Genomic DNA, 15960 nt, shown 5'->3' on the forward strand with positions numbered 1-15960 from the left:
AAAAAAAAAAAGAGATTATTCTTGGTGAGACTTGGACCATATGGATCAAAACCAGGTCAGCTGCATTAAGACATGTGTCTTTTCTTTTCTTTCTTTCTTTTTTTTTTTGCCACACCCAGTAGCATTCAGAGATTACTTCTGGCTCTTTGCTCAGAAATCACTCCTAGCATGCTTTGGGGACTATGTGGGATGCTGGGATCAAACCTGGGTCAGCTGTATCCAAGGTAAATGTCCTCCCCACTGTGCTATTGCTTTGACCCCTTTCCCAATAATTTTTTGCAAGTTCCCATGAACGATCAGGATGTGTAGGGGGTGTTTTATTTGGGGGTGGGATGTGGCAAGGGGTCTGATAAGGGTCAGTTCCTTATTCCTACGGCCTGGTGTTTGCACACAGGTGCTTGTTCCCATACAGAGATTGCCACACCAGTTCGGGGTCGTGATCCCATGTCCATCTGGAGGAGATGGACGTCTGTCTGGGCTTGGTCGCTTTCAGGGCCAGCTCGGTCAGGTTTCTTGAAGTGGGCTTGAGCTGCTTTGGGCTTGACCTGGCCAAGCTAAGGGGGCCAGAACTCCCCCAGAGGGTAATCTACCCACCTGTGCCACATTCCCACTCAGAAGAAGCACACACAACAAAATGTAGTGCTCTCCTGAAAAGGAATTATTTGCCAAAAAGGCCCGCATAGAGCAGTCAAAATCACTTGACCCTTTGCGTGGATGGTTTGGCAATAATTCATATATGTGGCTGTAACTATTTTTCTCTTTATTTTTAACCTATATTAGAAATCAGGTCTTAGTAATTTCTTTCTACAACAAAGGACAGCAATCAATCCAGCCAAAAGTCTCCCATTTAACAGCTCCCTGTAATTTTTGCTACCTTGGCACCAAGAAACAGATTTTTCCATAACTTAGCTCAAAACAAAGTAATTTTCACTCCCCCCCCCCCGAAACTCTGAAACATTCCTCTCTTCCAACTTCCCTGTTAATTACAAACTCCCTTTTCACCTTCAGCATCAGCTCTTCATATGCTAATCTAGCCAGGGTCCTTCATTCTTCTCCCAGCCTCTTTGATGCCTAGAATTTACATCTGCCTTCCTGCCTCTACTTTTTAAAAGCTGCCAGCTTAAAAAATAAAATTGTCTCTCGTTTCTTGTAAACGTGAGTCCCCATACTATTGTGTGGTTTCATTTCATTTTTACAATATATTTCCGTCATTAGTCATTCCGCGTGCCCACCTTTTCCCGTGGAATTTTTCCCGAACTCCACGAAGGATTTGTTTGCAGGTGCTGTAGACTGCAAACAAAATTTGGCTCACAGCAATTGGTGCCCAATGTGGGGCCATATCGGAAAAGGTAAGCTATCTCTCTGTCTTTTCTTCTATCCCTTTTTTTCCCTTCTCTTTTTCATTTCCAGGCCACGGAATTGGACCTCGCCGGTTGCCTAGGAACCCCTGGAAAAGTACCAGGTTTTAAGGCGAGAAGGTATACGGGAACATGGGTCAAAATTATTCTAAGCAACAAATTCTTTCTGATACTATAAAGTATATTCTAAGAGCTAAGAGTTATGCCATATCTCCACAGCAGATACAGCAATTTATTCTATTCTTAGAAACTTATAGCCTCTGGTTTATTGAGAGGGGTACTCTATGTTTAGAGGATTGGCTACAAGTACAGCAGGATATCAAAAATGTATATGAAACATATGGTCCTGATGCCCATCTAAATCTTATCCATACTATTTGGACAGAGGTTATGGAGGTAATTGATGATAAAAAAGAATCAGTACAAGCTACCAGGGCAGAAATGGAATATAGTCATGGTCAGCAGTCCAAGCAGAAGACCAATATAACTTTTAACAGAACAACTAGCGATCAGTGGTTTGATAGAGCAAAGGACGGCTCAAAACCTTTAACAGCTAATATGCCGGTTCCTTCTATAGCATCTCTAAACTTAAAAACAAAAGAATCCCCCAGAAAACACCAAGTTAAAGATGAATCAAAATTAGCTTTGGCTACTGTTTCTCCTGTGCAAAAAGTTAAAAAGTTTTTAGAACAAAACAATCTGTATGCTGCATCTTCTCATGCTACTGAGTCTTGTTCTCCTGTAATGTTTGAAAAATATGAAAACACCTCAGAACCACTTGTAACATCTATAAGAATTCAGGACAAAGATATTTTAGGCCACGTGGATACCGGAGCAGACTTTTCCTGCATCGCTGGAAAAGACTGGCCCCACTCTTGGGCAGTGGAACACGTTCCATTCCCTTTGAGGGGTCTAGGATTGCCTAAAAGTGTTCTAAAAAGTGCTGTAGTCCTACCTTGGAATAATGGTGTAAGCAAAGGAAATTTCCAGCCCTATATTCTACCTCATTCATCGTATACTATATGGGGAAGAAATGTGCTAAAAACTGTCTAAAAATCATGATTAATAACATTTTTGCATATCTAATGCATAAATTTTTTTCATAAGTCTCTGCTCAAATGTTTTCTTTAAATAATAATAAATATGTGTGTATCCGTAAAAATTGCAGGTCATATCTAATGCAACAAAAGTAAAAATTTGCCAACTAGAAATTTATAAAGGTAAACAAATGCACTTAATTTTTTCTATTTCTCTTCAAAAACCTCCCTTTTTAACTAAGAGTCGACTCTTCTATTTTCTTCTAAAAAGGCCTTATCTTATCCTTTCCTAAAACTTTTTTTTTTTTTTTTTTTTGGTTTTTGGGCCACACCCATTGACGCTCAGGGGTTACTCCTGGCTATGTGCTCAGAAATCGCCCCTGGCTTGGGGGGGACCATATGGGACGCAGGGGGATCGAACCTCGGTCCTTCCTTGGCTAGCGCTTGCAAGGCAGACACTTTACCTCCAGCGCCACCTATCCGGCCCCTAAAACAATTTTTTATTAATAGCCAGCAAAAATCTGGCGGGAATAATTTGGAGACGTCCAAAAATTTCCCACAATTTTTCTCATCTCATCTTTTACCTGCAATTCACCTTTAGGTTTGTCAATTTATGTGCTGTGTGAATCTAAGAATTTGTCTAAGTGTGCATTGAAATTATGTGTCTGAAAACAATGTGTGAGCATATTACAAATGTGCAATTTTGAAAAAAACAGCTTTTTCCTAGGTCAAAACCTCGCCTCAGAGAAAAGCGAAGAAAAAAAATCTGTTTGCGCTTTGAATTCAAGCGGCTTCTAGGCCCTGAGGGGAAGAAAACCTCCCCCACAGAAAGCTCATTGTGGTCATCAGAATGAGGTCTAAATTTCTCAAGGTTTCCAAATTTCTCTTTCTAAAAGGTTTTTTTTTTTTTTTTTTTTTTTTTTTTTTTTTTTTTTGTGGTTTTTGGGTCACACCCGGCAGTGCTCAGGGATTATTCCTGGCTCCAGGCTCAGAAATTGTTCCTGGCAGGCACAGGGGACCATATGGGACGCCGGGATTCGAACCGATGATCTCCTGCATGAAAGGCAAACGCCTTACCTCCATGCTATCTCTCCGGCCCCTCTAAAAGGTTTTTAATAAATCAAAATTGTCTAATGATATTGCAGTTAATTAAAATTTAACCATAGTATTAATTTTGTGTATGCATAATATTTTTACAACTTAATTTTAAGAAAAAAAAAATTTTTTTGGTCACATAGATTTATTACTGTGTAATATTATCATTGGTCATAATAATATTAAAACTGGTATCAAATTGTGTTAATTCTTTATTGTTATCTAAAAACTAATTTTCAATCGTCTTTAATAACATCTAGCATTTTATTTACTTATATTTTAATTAAGAATATTTTTCATTATTTCCATCTTTAAGCCTTAATAAAAGTTTTCTTTTTTTTTTTTGGTTTTTGGGCCACATCCTGTGACGCTCAGGGGTTACTCCTGGCTATGCGCTCAGAAGTTGCTCCTGGCTTCTTGGGGGACCATATGGGACGCCGGGGGATCGAACCGCGGTCCGTCCGGTCTGTCCTAGGCTAGCGCAGGCAAGGCAGGCACCTTACCTCCAGCGCCACCGCCCGGCCCCCTAATAAAAGTTTTCTAATGTTAACAAATAGCTGGCATATACCACCTGTCAGCACTGGTTTTAATTTAGTTAAGGTGTATTTCTTTTTTTTTTTTTTTTTTTTTTTTTTTGTGGTTTTTGGGTCACACCCGGCAGTGCTCAGGGGTTATTCCTGGCTCCAGGCTCAGAAATCGCTCCTGGCAGGCACAGGGGACCATATGGGACGCCGGGATTCGAACCGATGACCTCCTGCATGAAAGGCAAACACCTCACCTCCATGCTATCTCTCCGGCCCCGTTAAGGTGTATTTCATTTACAAAAAATGCCCTCAAATTTTCAACAAATTTTAGTACCTTTAATTGGTAAAAGGGAACATATTCCCAAAAAGTCTAAAACTTTAACAATTAATTAATCAGGCCATTTTATTTGTCAGTCTATTAGTGCCAAATTATTTTCAAAACACAAATCTAATGCTTTATATGGTATAATTCTAGTAATAAAGCATGTTTTTTAACCTCATGTTACAGTAATCATAAAATCAGAGCTACGTAACTTATTGCAATTTTAAAAATTTACTTGTTGCTCTGTGCTTTCAGCCTCTTAAAATCTTTAAATTTATCTTTTGTTATACTCAATGGCCACCTTAATTTGCATATGTATAAACAAAAATGCCTTCTCTGCAAACCACATTTGCAAACAGCCTTCAGTGGCTGCCCCAAAAAAGAAAAATTTTCTCCAATCTTAAAAATATATATGTTTGGGCCCGGAGAGATAGCACAGTGGCGTTTGCCTTGCAAACAGCCGATCTAGGACCAAAGGTGGTTGGTTCGAATCCCGGTGTCCCATATGGTCCCCCGTGCCTGCCAGGAGCTATTTCTGAGCAGACAGCCAGGAGTCACCCCTGAGCACCGCCGGGTGTGACCCAAAAAAAAAAAAAAAAAAATATATATATATATATGTTTAAAAATATAATTTTAATTTTCAGCTATCTAAAGTTAAGATTTTTAGTTAACATGTATTTGGTAACTACTTTCTGTATTTGTTTTATATACGTTTAAAAAAATATTTAAGTAAAAGTTACTTAATAACTACAAAAAACTGGTCATTAGTAACAAAGTTTATTTATGTGCTAATTACTCTACCTTATCACGGTAACTCTTATCCAAAAATTTATAGTGAACAAATTAACAGTAATATTCAGCTGTGTTTTCTCCCAAAAAATCATTAAAGTTTTCTTCCTAAAAACAGTAGGTGTGGGGCCAGAGAGATAGCATGGGAGGTAAGGCGTTTGCCTTTCATGCAGGAGGTCATCGGTTCGAATCCCGGCGTCCCATATGGTCCCCTGTGCCTGCCAGGAACAATTTCTGAGCCTGGAGCCAGGAATAATCCCTGAGCACTGCCGGGTGTGACCCAAAAACCACCAAAAAAAAAAAAAAAAAACCAGTAGGTGTGCCTTCACACAAATGCCAATAACAAATAAGTTACATCAATTTTTACGTCTTGTTTGGTGCATAACTTTTCATTTACATAACTCAAAAATATTTTCTCTCTATTCTTTCTATAATTTTTTCTATAAATTTGTTTTATTTTATTTCAATATGATACAGTATAATCAGGTCAATTATTGCGGTTTTCTTAACAAACATTTTCTCTTCTTTTTAAGTATAAAAATCATTACTTTATAATCTTATTGCTACTATGTTAAAAGTTTTGCTTCTTTTATTTTTCCTTATATTTCTAGCCTCTAAATATACCTACCACCACTACCTTATCTACTTGCTTATAAAATGCATTTAAATATTATAACCTTACCTTGCTTTATAACCAATCTGTACTAATTAATAATTGTAATTGCTTTTACTTAATTTTTGTATTTCATTGCAAATTAATTTTTATCCTCCCACAGGAAACAAGAACACGTGCACCTCTAAAACAATCTTAGAGTTTTTAAATCTAATCTGCTCAAATCCCACTAATCAATTTAATCCTTTCCAGGAATTAAAACTACAAAATTATACCAGTCAATTGCATTCCCTTGCAATCAAAGTAACAAAAAATCTTTCTTCCTTTCTTATAGGCAAAAAAAAAAAAATACAGCTTCTTTAACATCCTAAATACAAATAATGCAAATTCTCCACCCTCACTTTCTCCTAACAACCTTTGTTTTATAGAAACATGAAGTCCAAAAGGGAAGCATATAGCTCCCCCAAAGCATAATTAAAAGCTATTTAATTTCCCTACAGGTCTAAAAAGTTTCTCTGAAACCCAGTCAAAGTAAAACAATTACCATGCCCCCACTAATTTTTTCACTTAAGTTTTCCAGTTTTCTTCAAAAAACTTCACAGAAACTACTAACGCTAAAACGCTGTCTGCCTAAGAAATATCAGTCTCCCTCCTGCAGAAAGCTGACAAGCTCACACTCAGCACCCCTGCTGATTTCACCTAACAACTCCAGCTGCATTTTCAACCCCCAGTCCTGTAACTTCTGCAAAAACGCCAGCCATCACTACTAACCCCTGAAGGCTGCCTGGAAACAGATGACGTCACACCCGTAGCTAAATTTACAAACTCTTTAAAATTTAAAAACTAAACTTATAAACTCTTCAACAAAATACCATCTTTTATTCTTCAAGTATATGTTTCCTGTTTAGCCTACCTTCTTCAAAGCAGCAACAAAACTTTTATTATCATTGTAATTTGTCACAAAAAATTTTTTATATGTTTATAATTTGCAAACCAGCAGTTCCCCAACTATTTGCCAGCAAAAATTGTTTCATATATGTCATGTTATTACTATTGCTTAAATTGTCCTCTAATTTCCAACTTTTCTATGCTTCTTTATTTCTTTTTTTTTTTTTCTTTTTTTTTTTTTTTTGGTTTTTGGGCCACACCCGGTAACGCTCAGGGGTTACTCCTGGCTATGCGCTCAGAAGTCGCTCCTGGCTTGGGGGACCATATGGGACACCGGGGGATCGAACTGCAGTCCGTCCAAGGCTAGCGCAGGCAAGGCAGGCACCTTACCTCTTGCGCCACTGCCCGGCCCTATGCTTCTTTATTTCTAACTTTTCTTAATAATGTAGTATTACTTAATCTTCCATCTCCTTACAATTCTCTCACTTATAAAATCTTACTTATTTGTTTTTTATTCCTCAGTGCCAGTGCACATTCTCAATTTTTTATTTGTTATAGTAACCTACCTATATTTTAATTTTCATAAAATAGTATATACTTTATACCCTATTTAGCTAAGTGTATCATACTCCTAATCCCACCTTGCAAAAATACTTAAAACTTTTGGCTCTTTTGGTACTGTCCCTATTCCTTCTAATTGAACTTATTACAAAAAATAGCATACGTAAGGTGTTTTGCCTCGCATGCAAACAGTAATTCAAACTCCTATTTGGTCCTGAAAAGTCCGGACGACCCGACCCCCCCCAGTTGCCCAGCACAGAATAGTGAAAAAGGCACGTGCTCAGCAAATTGCAGGCAAGTTCCAATTTTAATCTGATCGATCAGAGGTTCGAAACGTGCTCAGAGCAGAGCAGAGGTTTCGAACCCCGAGGTCTGAAATCAGGGGGTTTTTATACAGTTTTCAGGTGGGCTGAGTTATTTTTACAGCGGAAACAGGAATGGGCTTTGATATGGGGGAATCCGGAGGTTTTGGGGGTAGGTGTGAGTAGGGATCAGACTTCAAGTCTCCAAGTGAGCGGGACTCAGACATTAAGTCTCCAAGATGTCTTCAGGACGATTAATGCAGGGTCTGTAAAACCATGGGGAGCCAGCAAATGGATCAGCACCTGTAGCTCAGTAGATAAGAGACAAGCAGATAGTTAACACAGAGGGGAGGGTGAGGGGGGGAACATTACATTGCATGAGAAAGAGACAGACAACTCTCATCAGGAATGTGTAGGGGAAAATATGTTTTTCATTCCTTTCATTTCCCACTCCTTCTTGTTAATAATTCTAATCTTAGAATTAACACAGAAGTAACCACTGCTAGTCAAGAACATTGAAGGGATTTTGGGCAGACGGTTTCTCTTCTGTAACTACTTCCTGCTGAGGTGGGGCGGAGTTGGTTTCAGGGGTTAAGTTCAAGGTGCAGCAAGTGGTTACTCAGAGTTTTGTGGGTACTTCCTGATATTGCTGTCTTAGCACCATTAGCTTAACTTCCCCCACTTGAGTGCGGATAAAAGTTACAACTCTGTTTACGATACAGGGTCCTACTGCAACTATTAAGAGTACACTTAGCAGTGGACCAAGTAGAGGCAGGAGGTAGGGGAGGATTCCTCCCCATAGAGACCATAACGGTTGATCATAGAGTTCCTCCCTTCGCTTTGCTAATTCTTCCTGGTGTTTCTTTATTCTGTCTCGTACTATTCCGGATTTATTAACATAAAAGCAACATTCTTCTTGTAAAGCTACACACAATCCTCCTTTCTCGGCTAGGATTAAGTCTAGTCCCCTCCGATTTTACAGGACCACCCGGGCGAGTGAGTCATGCTGGTCTTGTAGGTCCTGGATAGACTTGTAAACCTGCCGGATGTCTGAGGCCAGTCGATCAGATAACTTATTATACCGGTCCAATGAAACTCCTAACCCTGCAGCTCCCATTCCTAATCCTCCGACCACCCCTAACGCAGCCAGCAGGGGTAGTAATACTACAGCCCTACGAGTTCGGTGTCCTCCCAGGTGGTCTATGCTGGGAAGAGGGACTGGTTCAGTTCCTGGGAGAACATCAATGTTGGGTAGCAGAAAGGCAGGTGCACAAATGCCTGTGCTATTTCTGGGTAACACTGGATAAGCCAAATTTCCTCCACAGACCCAGACCTGTCCTGGGGGGAGGCATCCCAAGTCCAATGAGACTTCGGAGATGTTAGAGCACCTTGTTGTTGGTACTTGCCCTAAATCTATGGTTAGTGAGTAATTTCTAACATAGCAAGTGGAGGAGTCAAATTCCTGAGGGATTACTTTAAAGGGCTTGGTATAGGTGCAGTTTGAAAAGCTACTTATATTTGGTTTAGGCACAGGTATTGCTAATGGCCAATCGTTACTCATTTTCATGCATAGCCAGCAGTCAGCCGCTAAGCTTGGGTTGGTTTGATTTAAGAGCTTGTGAGTGTACTTTAGAATGTCGTGTATATTTGAATCCAGATCCTCATTTAGCACCCTAGCTTGAAGGGAGGGGTGCTTGGGCCAGTTTGGCATTAGGTTATAAACTTCCTTTTCGGCCCATTTTATGGCTTCCTTTTCTTTTTCTTGATCTGTGGGCCCTCCCCCATCTGATATATGTAAAGGGGCTTTTAGAGGCCAGCAGACCACATCTCCAATATTTGCTAGACAATGTGCTGCCCCGTATGGAGTTTTAAAAGTTTCAGGACCCCACTCACCTCCCGTGCTCCCCTTGTAGGTATCAGTTAGTTTCGCCACCAGGTAGAGTTGGCCATTTTTAACGCACTGCTGATAGGTTTTATAGCACCGTGAGTGTACCTGAGTTAGCTCTACACATCCTGGGGGGCAGGTTCCTTTTGTGTCCGGGGAAGGGGTTGGGGTTTTTGCTTACATACCCACTGAGCCTTGATTTCACCTGTGGAAGCTGATGGCTTGAGCTGGAGATAGGCCGTTTTAGTGCCACAGTCGACTGCCTGTGTAGCTCGGTACTCAGGTTTGAACTGATGACCTCCGGGGCAGTCACAGGGGTTACCATAGAGAGTCCTTAACAGCTTTTGGTGTTCCACTGGCCGATCAAACCCCCCTAAGACTGGGGGCATTAGAAGTAACCACAGGAGTTGAGGCAGGAGGAGCAGTTTGCTGGCGTTTAAGCCGGATTTTGAGCGGGTTTTCTGCTCGCTCCACTGCCCACTCATTCTGATTAAATTCTATTGGTGCTGGCTTTAAATGTGAGGCGTGTATCCACGCCGCAATACCGTCTACCTTAACTGCAGTAGGGGTCGTGAGGAGGACAACATACGGTCCCTTCCACCTGGGTTCTAGTGTTAGAGCACGATGTCGCCGCACGAGGACTGAGTCTCCTGGCTTGTAGTTGTGTGGTACTGTCAGGTCCCCGGGCTCGTATGCTTGCTGAAGATTTTTCCAGATGCACTTTTGCAGCGTGGTGACAGCAGCCAGTCGGGCAGTCAAGGGGGAAGAGGAAGCAAGAGAAGGTTCATAAGTATCAGTTATAACTTTTACTGGGGAGGAGCCCCATATAGGATTTCAAAAGGGGTTAAAATACACTGGGAGGGGAGAGGGGGTGTTTCGAGCCCGGAAAAGGGCTGAAGGGAGGAGGGAAATCCAGACACTTACGCCAGTCTCTAGAGATAATTTAGTTAAAGTCTCCTTAATAGTTCTATTCATACGCTCTACCTGACCTGAGCTGTGGGGATGATAGGCACAATGTAGCTTCCAATTAATTCCCAGAGCCCTGGCCAATCCCTGACTTACCTGGGCCACGAAAGCAGGTCCGTTATCGGACCCGATTACCTGGGGAAGTCCGAACCTGGGGAAAATATCATCCAGAATTTTCTTAGATACCATTTGCGCAGTTTCATTTTTACAGGGGTAGGCTTCTACCCAGCCGGAAAAAGTGTCCACAAAAACTAATAGGTATTTCAGTCCCATATTTGGTGGGCTTGATCTCGGTGAAGTCAATCTCCCAGTGCTGTCCAGGTCGTGTTCCTCTTAATCGTTTTCCCATTTTGATTCTTCCAGGGTAGGCATTTACCAGCTGACATGGCTGGCACGACTTAACAACTTGTTCTGCAAGTCTTTTTATTTCCTCGGGGCGCGTGCCCCCCAGCCAGTCTCTTGCAATTTCTAACATTTTCCTGGGCCCTAGGTGGGTGAGGCGATGGAGTGTTTTTAGGTACTCTTGAATTCTTGAAGTTTTCTCTTGTCTAGGTACTTCCTTGAGTGGCAACAACCTTCTTGCCTCTGGGTCAGGCTCTTCTATTTCTTCCGGATCTAGTTCAGCAATTTTTGTAGTTTTCCACTCCGGCTTGAGTGGAGGTATAGGGATGTCTTCTCTGACCCATACTAATGCCTCCTCCTGAAGTGGCCTTGGTCCTGCGATGGGGCAGGGCAGTAGTCCCTCAGCTGCAGCCTTTGCCTCTGCATCTGCTTTTCGGTTCCCTGCTGCTACTGCTCCATTTCCTTTTTGATGTCCGGGGCAGTGAACGATGGCCAGTTCTTTGGGGAGTTGAAGGGCAGATAATAATTCCAGTATTTCCTTTTTATTTTTAATGTCCTTTCCCGCTGAAGTCAGCAGCCCTCGTCTTTGATAAATTATGCCATGGACGTGGGCGGTTCCAAAAGCATACCGACTATCTGTGTAGATGGTGGCTTTCTTCCCCTTTGCTAATTTTAAAGCTTTTGTTAATGCAATTAGTTCTGCCTGCTGAGCAGAAGTTCCATCTGGCAGCCGTTGGGCCCAAACCACTTTATGATTGCTTACTACTGCTGCTCCGGCTCTTCTTTCTCCTCCTTTTACAAAACTGCTTCCGTCTGTAAACCATATCACATCTGACTGCTTTAACGGCTGGTCCTGGAGGTCTTTTCTGGTACTGCTTTCCTCAGCCAGTATGTCTTGGCATTTGTGCAGTATTGGCTCTGCTTCTTCTTCAGGCAGCAGAGTGGCCGGGTTTAAGGTGGCGGGTACTCCGATATGAATTCTGTCTTTGTCTAGCAGAATACTTTGATAGTGTGTAATTCTTGCGTTTGAGAGCCACCGATCCGGAGGCTGGCGGATGATGCTTTCCAGTGCATGTGGGGCTACTATAGTTAGCTTTTGCCCAAGGGAGATCTTGTCAGCATCTTTTACCAAAAGGGCCGCGGCTGCAATTGCCTTAAGGCACTTGGGCCAGCCACTGGCTACTGTGTCCAATTTCTTTGATAAGTAGGCAACTGGTCTTTTCCACGGCCCGAGTGTTTGGGTTAAGACGCCTCTGGCCACCCCGCCTCTTTCTTCCAGAAATAAAGTGAATGGCTTACTCACATCAGGTAGAGCCAGCGCTGGGGCGGACAGCAGGGCCGTCTTGATTGCATTGAAGGCTTGTTGGCAATCAGGAGTCCATTCAAATGCTGCATCTCCCTTTGTGAGATGGTATAGAGGTGCTGCCAGGTTGGCGAAACCCGGAATCCATAAACGGCAAAACCCTGCTGTTCCCAGGAACTCACGCAGCTGACCCGTGTTGTTGGTGGCGGGATTTGGGCAACTACTTTTTTCCGAGCCTCCGTCAGCCATCGTTTGCCATCACGTAGGGTGTATCCTAGGAACGTTACCTCCTGTCTGCATAATTGGGCCTTCTTGGCAGAGGCCTGGTATCCCAGCTGGGCTAGCTCTTGTAGCAAATCTAGAGTGGCTTGCCTGCAGCTGCCCTCGGTTTCGGCAGCGATCAACAAGTCATCGACATACTGCAACAGAGTTACCTGTGGGTGTTGTTCGCGAAAAGCACTTAGGTCCTGATGCAAAGCTTCATCAAAAATGGTGGAGGAGTTTTTAAATCCTTGTGGGAGTCGTGTCCATGTCAGCTGGCCTGAGATGCCGGCCTCCGTGTCTGTCCACTCGAAAGCAAACAACGGCTGGCTAGCTGGGTGCAAGGGTAAGCAGAAGAAGGCATCTTTCAAATCCAACACAGTGTACCAAATTCTGTCTGGACTGAGGGTACTAAGCAGATTGTAGGGGTTGGGCACCGTAGGGTGAATGTCTTCCACCCGGGCATTAACTGCCCTCAAGTCCTGTACTGGTCTATAGTCCCCGGAGCTAGGTTTCTTGACAGGGAGGAGTGGAGTATTCCATTAGGACTGGCATTTTACCAGAATTCCTTGCTTAAAGAGCTTTCTGATGTGGGGAGTTATTCCCTGCTTTGCTTCTTGACTCATGGGGTATTGCCTGATTCTTACAGGGTTTGCGGTTGCCTTTAATTCCACCACTACTGGTGCCTGTAGTTTTGCCAGCCCTAGTCCAGCAGTCTCGGCCCATGCTGCTGGTGCTCTTTCTAACCACCAGTCCAGATCTGTTTTGGAGATATGGATTTCTTCCTCAAATATTCTATACTCGTCTTCAGCTCTCATGGTTAAAATGGATGTTCCAATAGGTTGGACTTTTGGATTCCTAAAAATTACCTCAGGGCCTGTTTCCTCAAAAGTAATTTGTGCCCTTAATTTAGTTAATAGGTCTCGACCCATTAAAGGTGAAGGACAGTCTGGAATGACCAGGAAGGAGTGCTTTATTTCTCCTCTCCCCAGATCCATTGTACGACTAGTAGTCCAGGGTCTGTACTTGCAGAAGGACGATGATTCGAATCCTGGCATCCCAGAGGGTCCCCCGAGCCTGCCAGGAGTGATTTCTCAGCGCAGAGCCAGGGTGTGACCCAAAAACCAAAACCAAAACCAAACAAACAAAGAAAAGCAGGAGGGCCGGAGAAATAGCAAGGAGGTAGGGCGTTTTCCTTGCATGCACAAGAACGGTGGTTCGAATCCAGGCATCCCAGATGGTCCCCTGAGCCTGCTGGGGGCTATTTCTGAGCATAGAGCCAGGAGTAGCCCCTGAGCGCTGAAAGGTGTGACCCAAAAACCCAACCCCTCACCCCAAAAAGAAACAAAGCAGGGTCAGAGAGGGCACAGCACAGGGACCTGGCCCACTCATAGCCCCAGGGGCACAGGACGGAGATCTGGGGCACCTTACCCGGGGGGTGCGAGCCGGCAGCCTCAGCTGGTGCCTGCGGAGCCCCTTCCTCCAGGAGGAGCCCGGCCAGCTGGCTCAGCCACTTCTTCAGGCCTCCCACCTGCTGCTCTTCGTCCCACTGCGGAGGGCTGGGCGGCTCGACGGGCGCGGGGAGCATCAAGAGCTGCGATCCCTGTGCCCAGGGACAGCCACAGTGAGCCGGGAGGACGGGCAGAGCCACCGCCCCTTCCTGGGGGACACTGAGGCCTACCTGGAGGAAGGCGACGTCGTCCTCCTGCTCCAGGGCCGCGCGGGCCCGGCTGTCATACTCCGCCAGCGCCTGCAGGTGTCGCTGCAGCCGCTGCTCTTCCTCCTGCGCCTGCGCACTCGCGCGGCTCCGGGCCTCCTCCAGGTCCCGCAGGGCCGAGGCCCGACGCTCCTCCAGCGCCTGCAGCAGGTGGCTGAACTTGTCCGAGACCACCGAGGCCACGGTGCAGGCTGAGGTCTGGGGAGGCACACAGGGGTCGATGGCACCAGGGCTGCCTGCTGGGCTGAGATGGGGAGCCAGGGGTCCCCTGGAGCATCTTTTTTCTCTTTCCACCTCTCACCTCCCAGATGCCAGGACCTTGCACTTACTGGCCAGGGAGTGTTCCTAGACCTAGAGCATCGGGGGACCCCCTGGACTGGCCACTCAAATTCGGGGGGTTGGCAAGGATCTGACCCACTCACTGCACCTGGATCTGAAGCATCTTCTGCTTTAGCTCCTGGAGCTGCTGCTCTGTCCGGTTCTGCTGCTGCTGCCACTGTGTCTCCAGCGCTGCTTTCAGCTGGGCCTGCGGGAGTCCATGGGGGAAGGGAAGAAAAGACAAGGAGGCTGGAGCGATAATAAATAAATAAATGAATAAATAAAGTGGGGAGGGTGCTTGCCTTGCACATGGCCCACCAGGGTTCCATCCCTGGCATCCCATGGGTCATCCCCAGAGCTCTGCCAGGAATGATTCCTGAGCACAGACCCAGAAGTAATCCCTGAATCCAGCTGGGTGTGGCCCAAACCCTCCCCCAAAAAAACACCAATAATACAAGGTTGTTGCAGAAGTGGCCCTGAACTCCCTCAGCAAACACCAGCATGTACCTATCCATACCCCCTCCTGTGCCACCCTAGTTCACCCTTGGTGTGTGCACCCCAGGAGGGTTGGGCCAGATTTTGGTGAGAGGCTGCACAAACTTCTTCCTCCCCTTCCTGCCCCCCTACAGCAGGGCATGGGCACGGTGAGGCCTGGCAGTGCCCCAGCCCCTCTGCGACTATAAGGTCCCGTCCCGTCTCCCCCCCCCCCCCCGCCCCATACAGCTGGGATGAAAACTTGTGCTGTCTTGGGATTGGAGCAACAGCACAGAGGGGAGGGTGTTTACCTTGCATGCTGCTGATCTGGGTTTAATCTTCGACATCCCAAATATCCCTTGAAATAGCCCACCAGGGGCCCGGAGAGATAGCACAGCGGCGTTTACCTTGCAAGCAGCCATCCAGGACCAAAGGTGGTTGGTTTGAATCCCGGTGTCCCATATGGTCCCCCGTGCCTGCCAGGAGCTATTTCTGAGCAGACAGCCAGGAGTAACCCCTGAGCACCGCTGGGTGTGGCCCAAAAACCAAAACAAAAACAAAAAAAAAAAAAAGAAAAGAAAAGAAAAGAAATAACCCACCAGGAGTAATTTCTGAGCACAGAGTCAGGAGTAACCCTGAGCACCATGGAGTGGGGTGAGTGGCCCAAAAAACAACAAAAAAAAGAAAATGTGTGCTATCTTTTTTTTTCCCTCCAGGGTGCCATGGATCAAACCAGGATCAGGTGCATGCATGGCAAGACCCCTCCCACTGTCCTATCATTCCAGTCCTGAAAATGTTCTTTTTATTTATTTATTTTTGGTTTTTGGGCCACACCTGGTGATGCTCAGGGATTCCTCCTGGCTATTTGCTCAGAAATGGCTTCTGGCACTGGGAACCATGTGGGATGCCAGGGATCGAACCGAGGTCCATCTCAGGTCAGCTGCATGCAAGGCAAACGCCCTACCGCTGCACCACCACTCCAGCCCCATGTTCTTTTTATTTTTATTTTGTTGGGTTTTTTTGAGGGGGTCATACCCGGTGAAGCTCAGGGATTACTCCTGGCTCTGTGTTCAGAAATGGTTCCTGGCAGGGTGGGAGGGAGGGCGGGAACCATATGGGATGCTGGTACTCGAACCACTGTTGGTCCTGGGTCAGCGATATTGCTGTGCTATCTCTCGCTCCTCCCTTTTTTTGGGGGGTTGCTA

General features: G+C 44.9%; 1 protein-coding gene across 1 annotated transcript in view; it reads right to left on the reverse strand.

The window, feature by feature from the left end:
• Window positions 1-15960, reverse strand: part of TRIM65 (tripartite motif containing 65) — a 29758-nt gene that overhangs the window by 8491 nt on the left and 5307 nt on the right. The gene's annotated exons all lie outside the window — the stretch shown is intronic.

Source organism: Suncus etruscus, chromosome 1, assembly GCF_024139225.1.
Source record: "Suncus etruscus isolate mSunEtr1 chromosome 1, mSunEtr1.pri.cur, whole genome shotgun sequence".
Lineage (NCBI taxonomy): Eukaryota > Metazoa > Chordata > Mammalia > Eulipotyphla > Soricidae > Suncus > Suncus etruscus.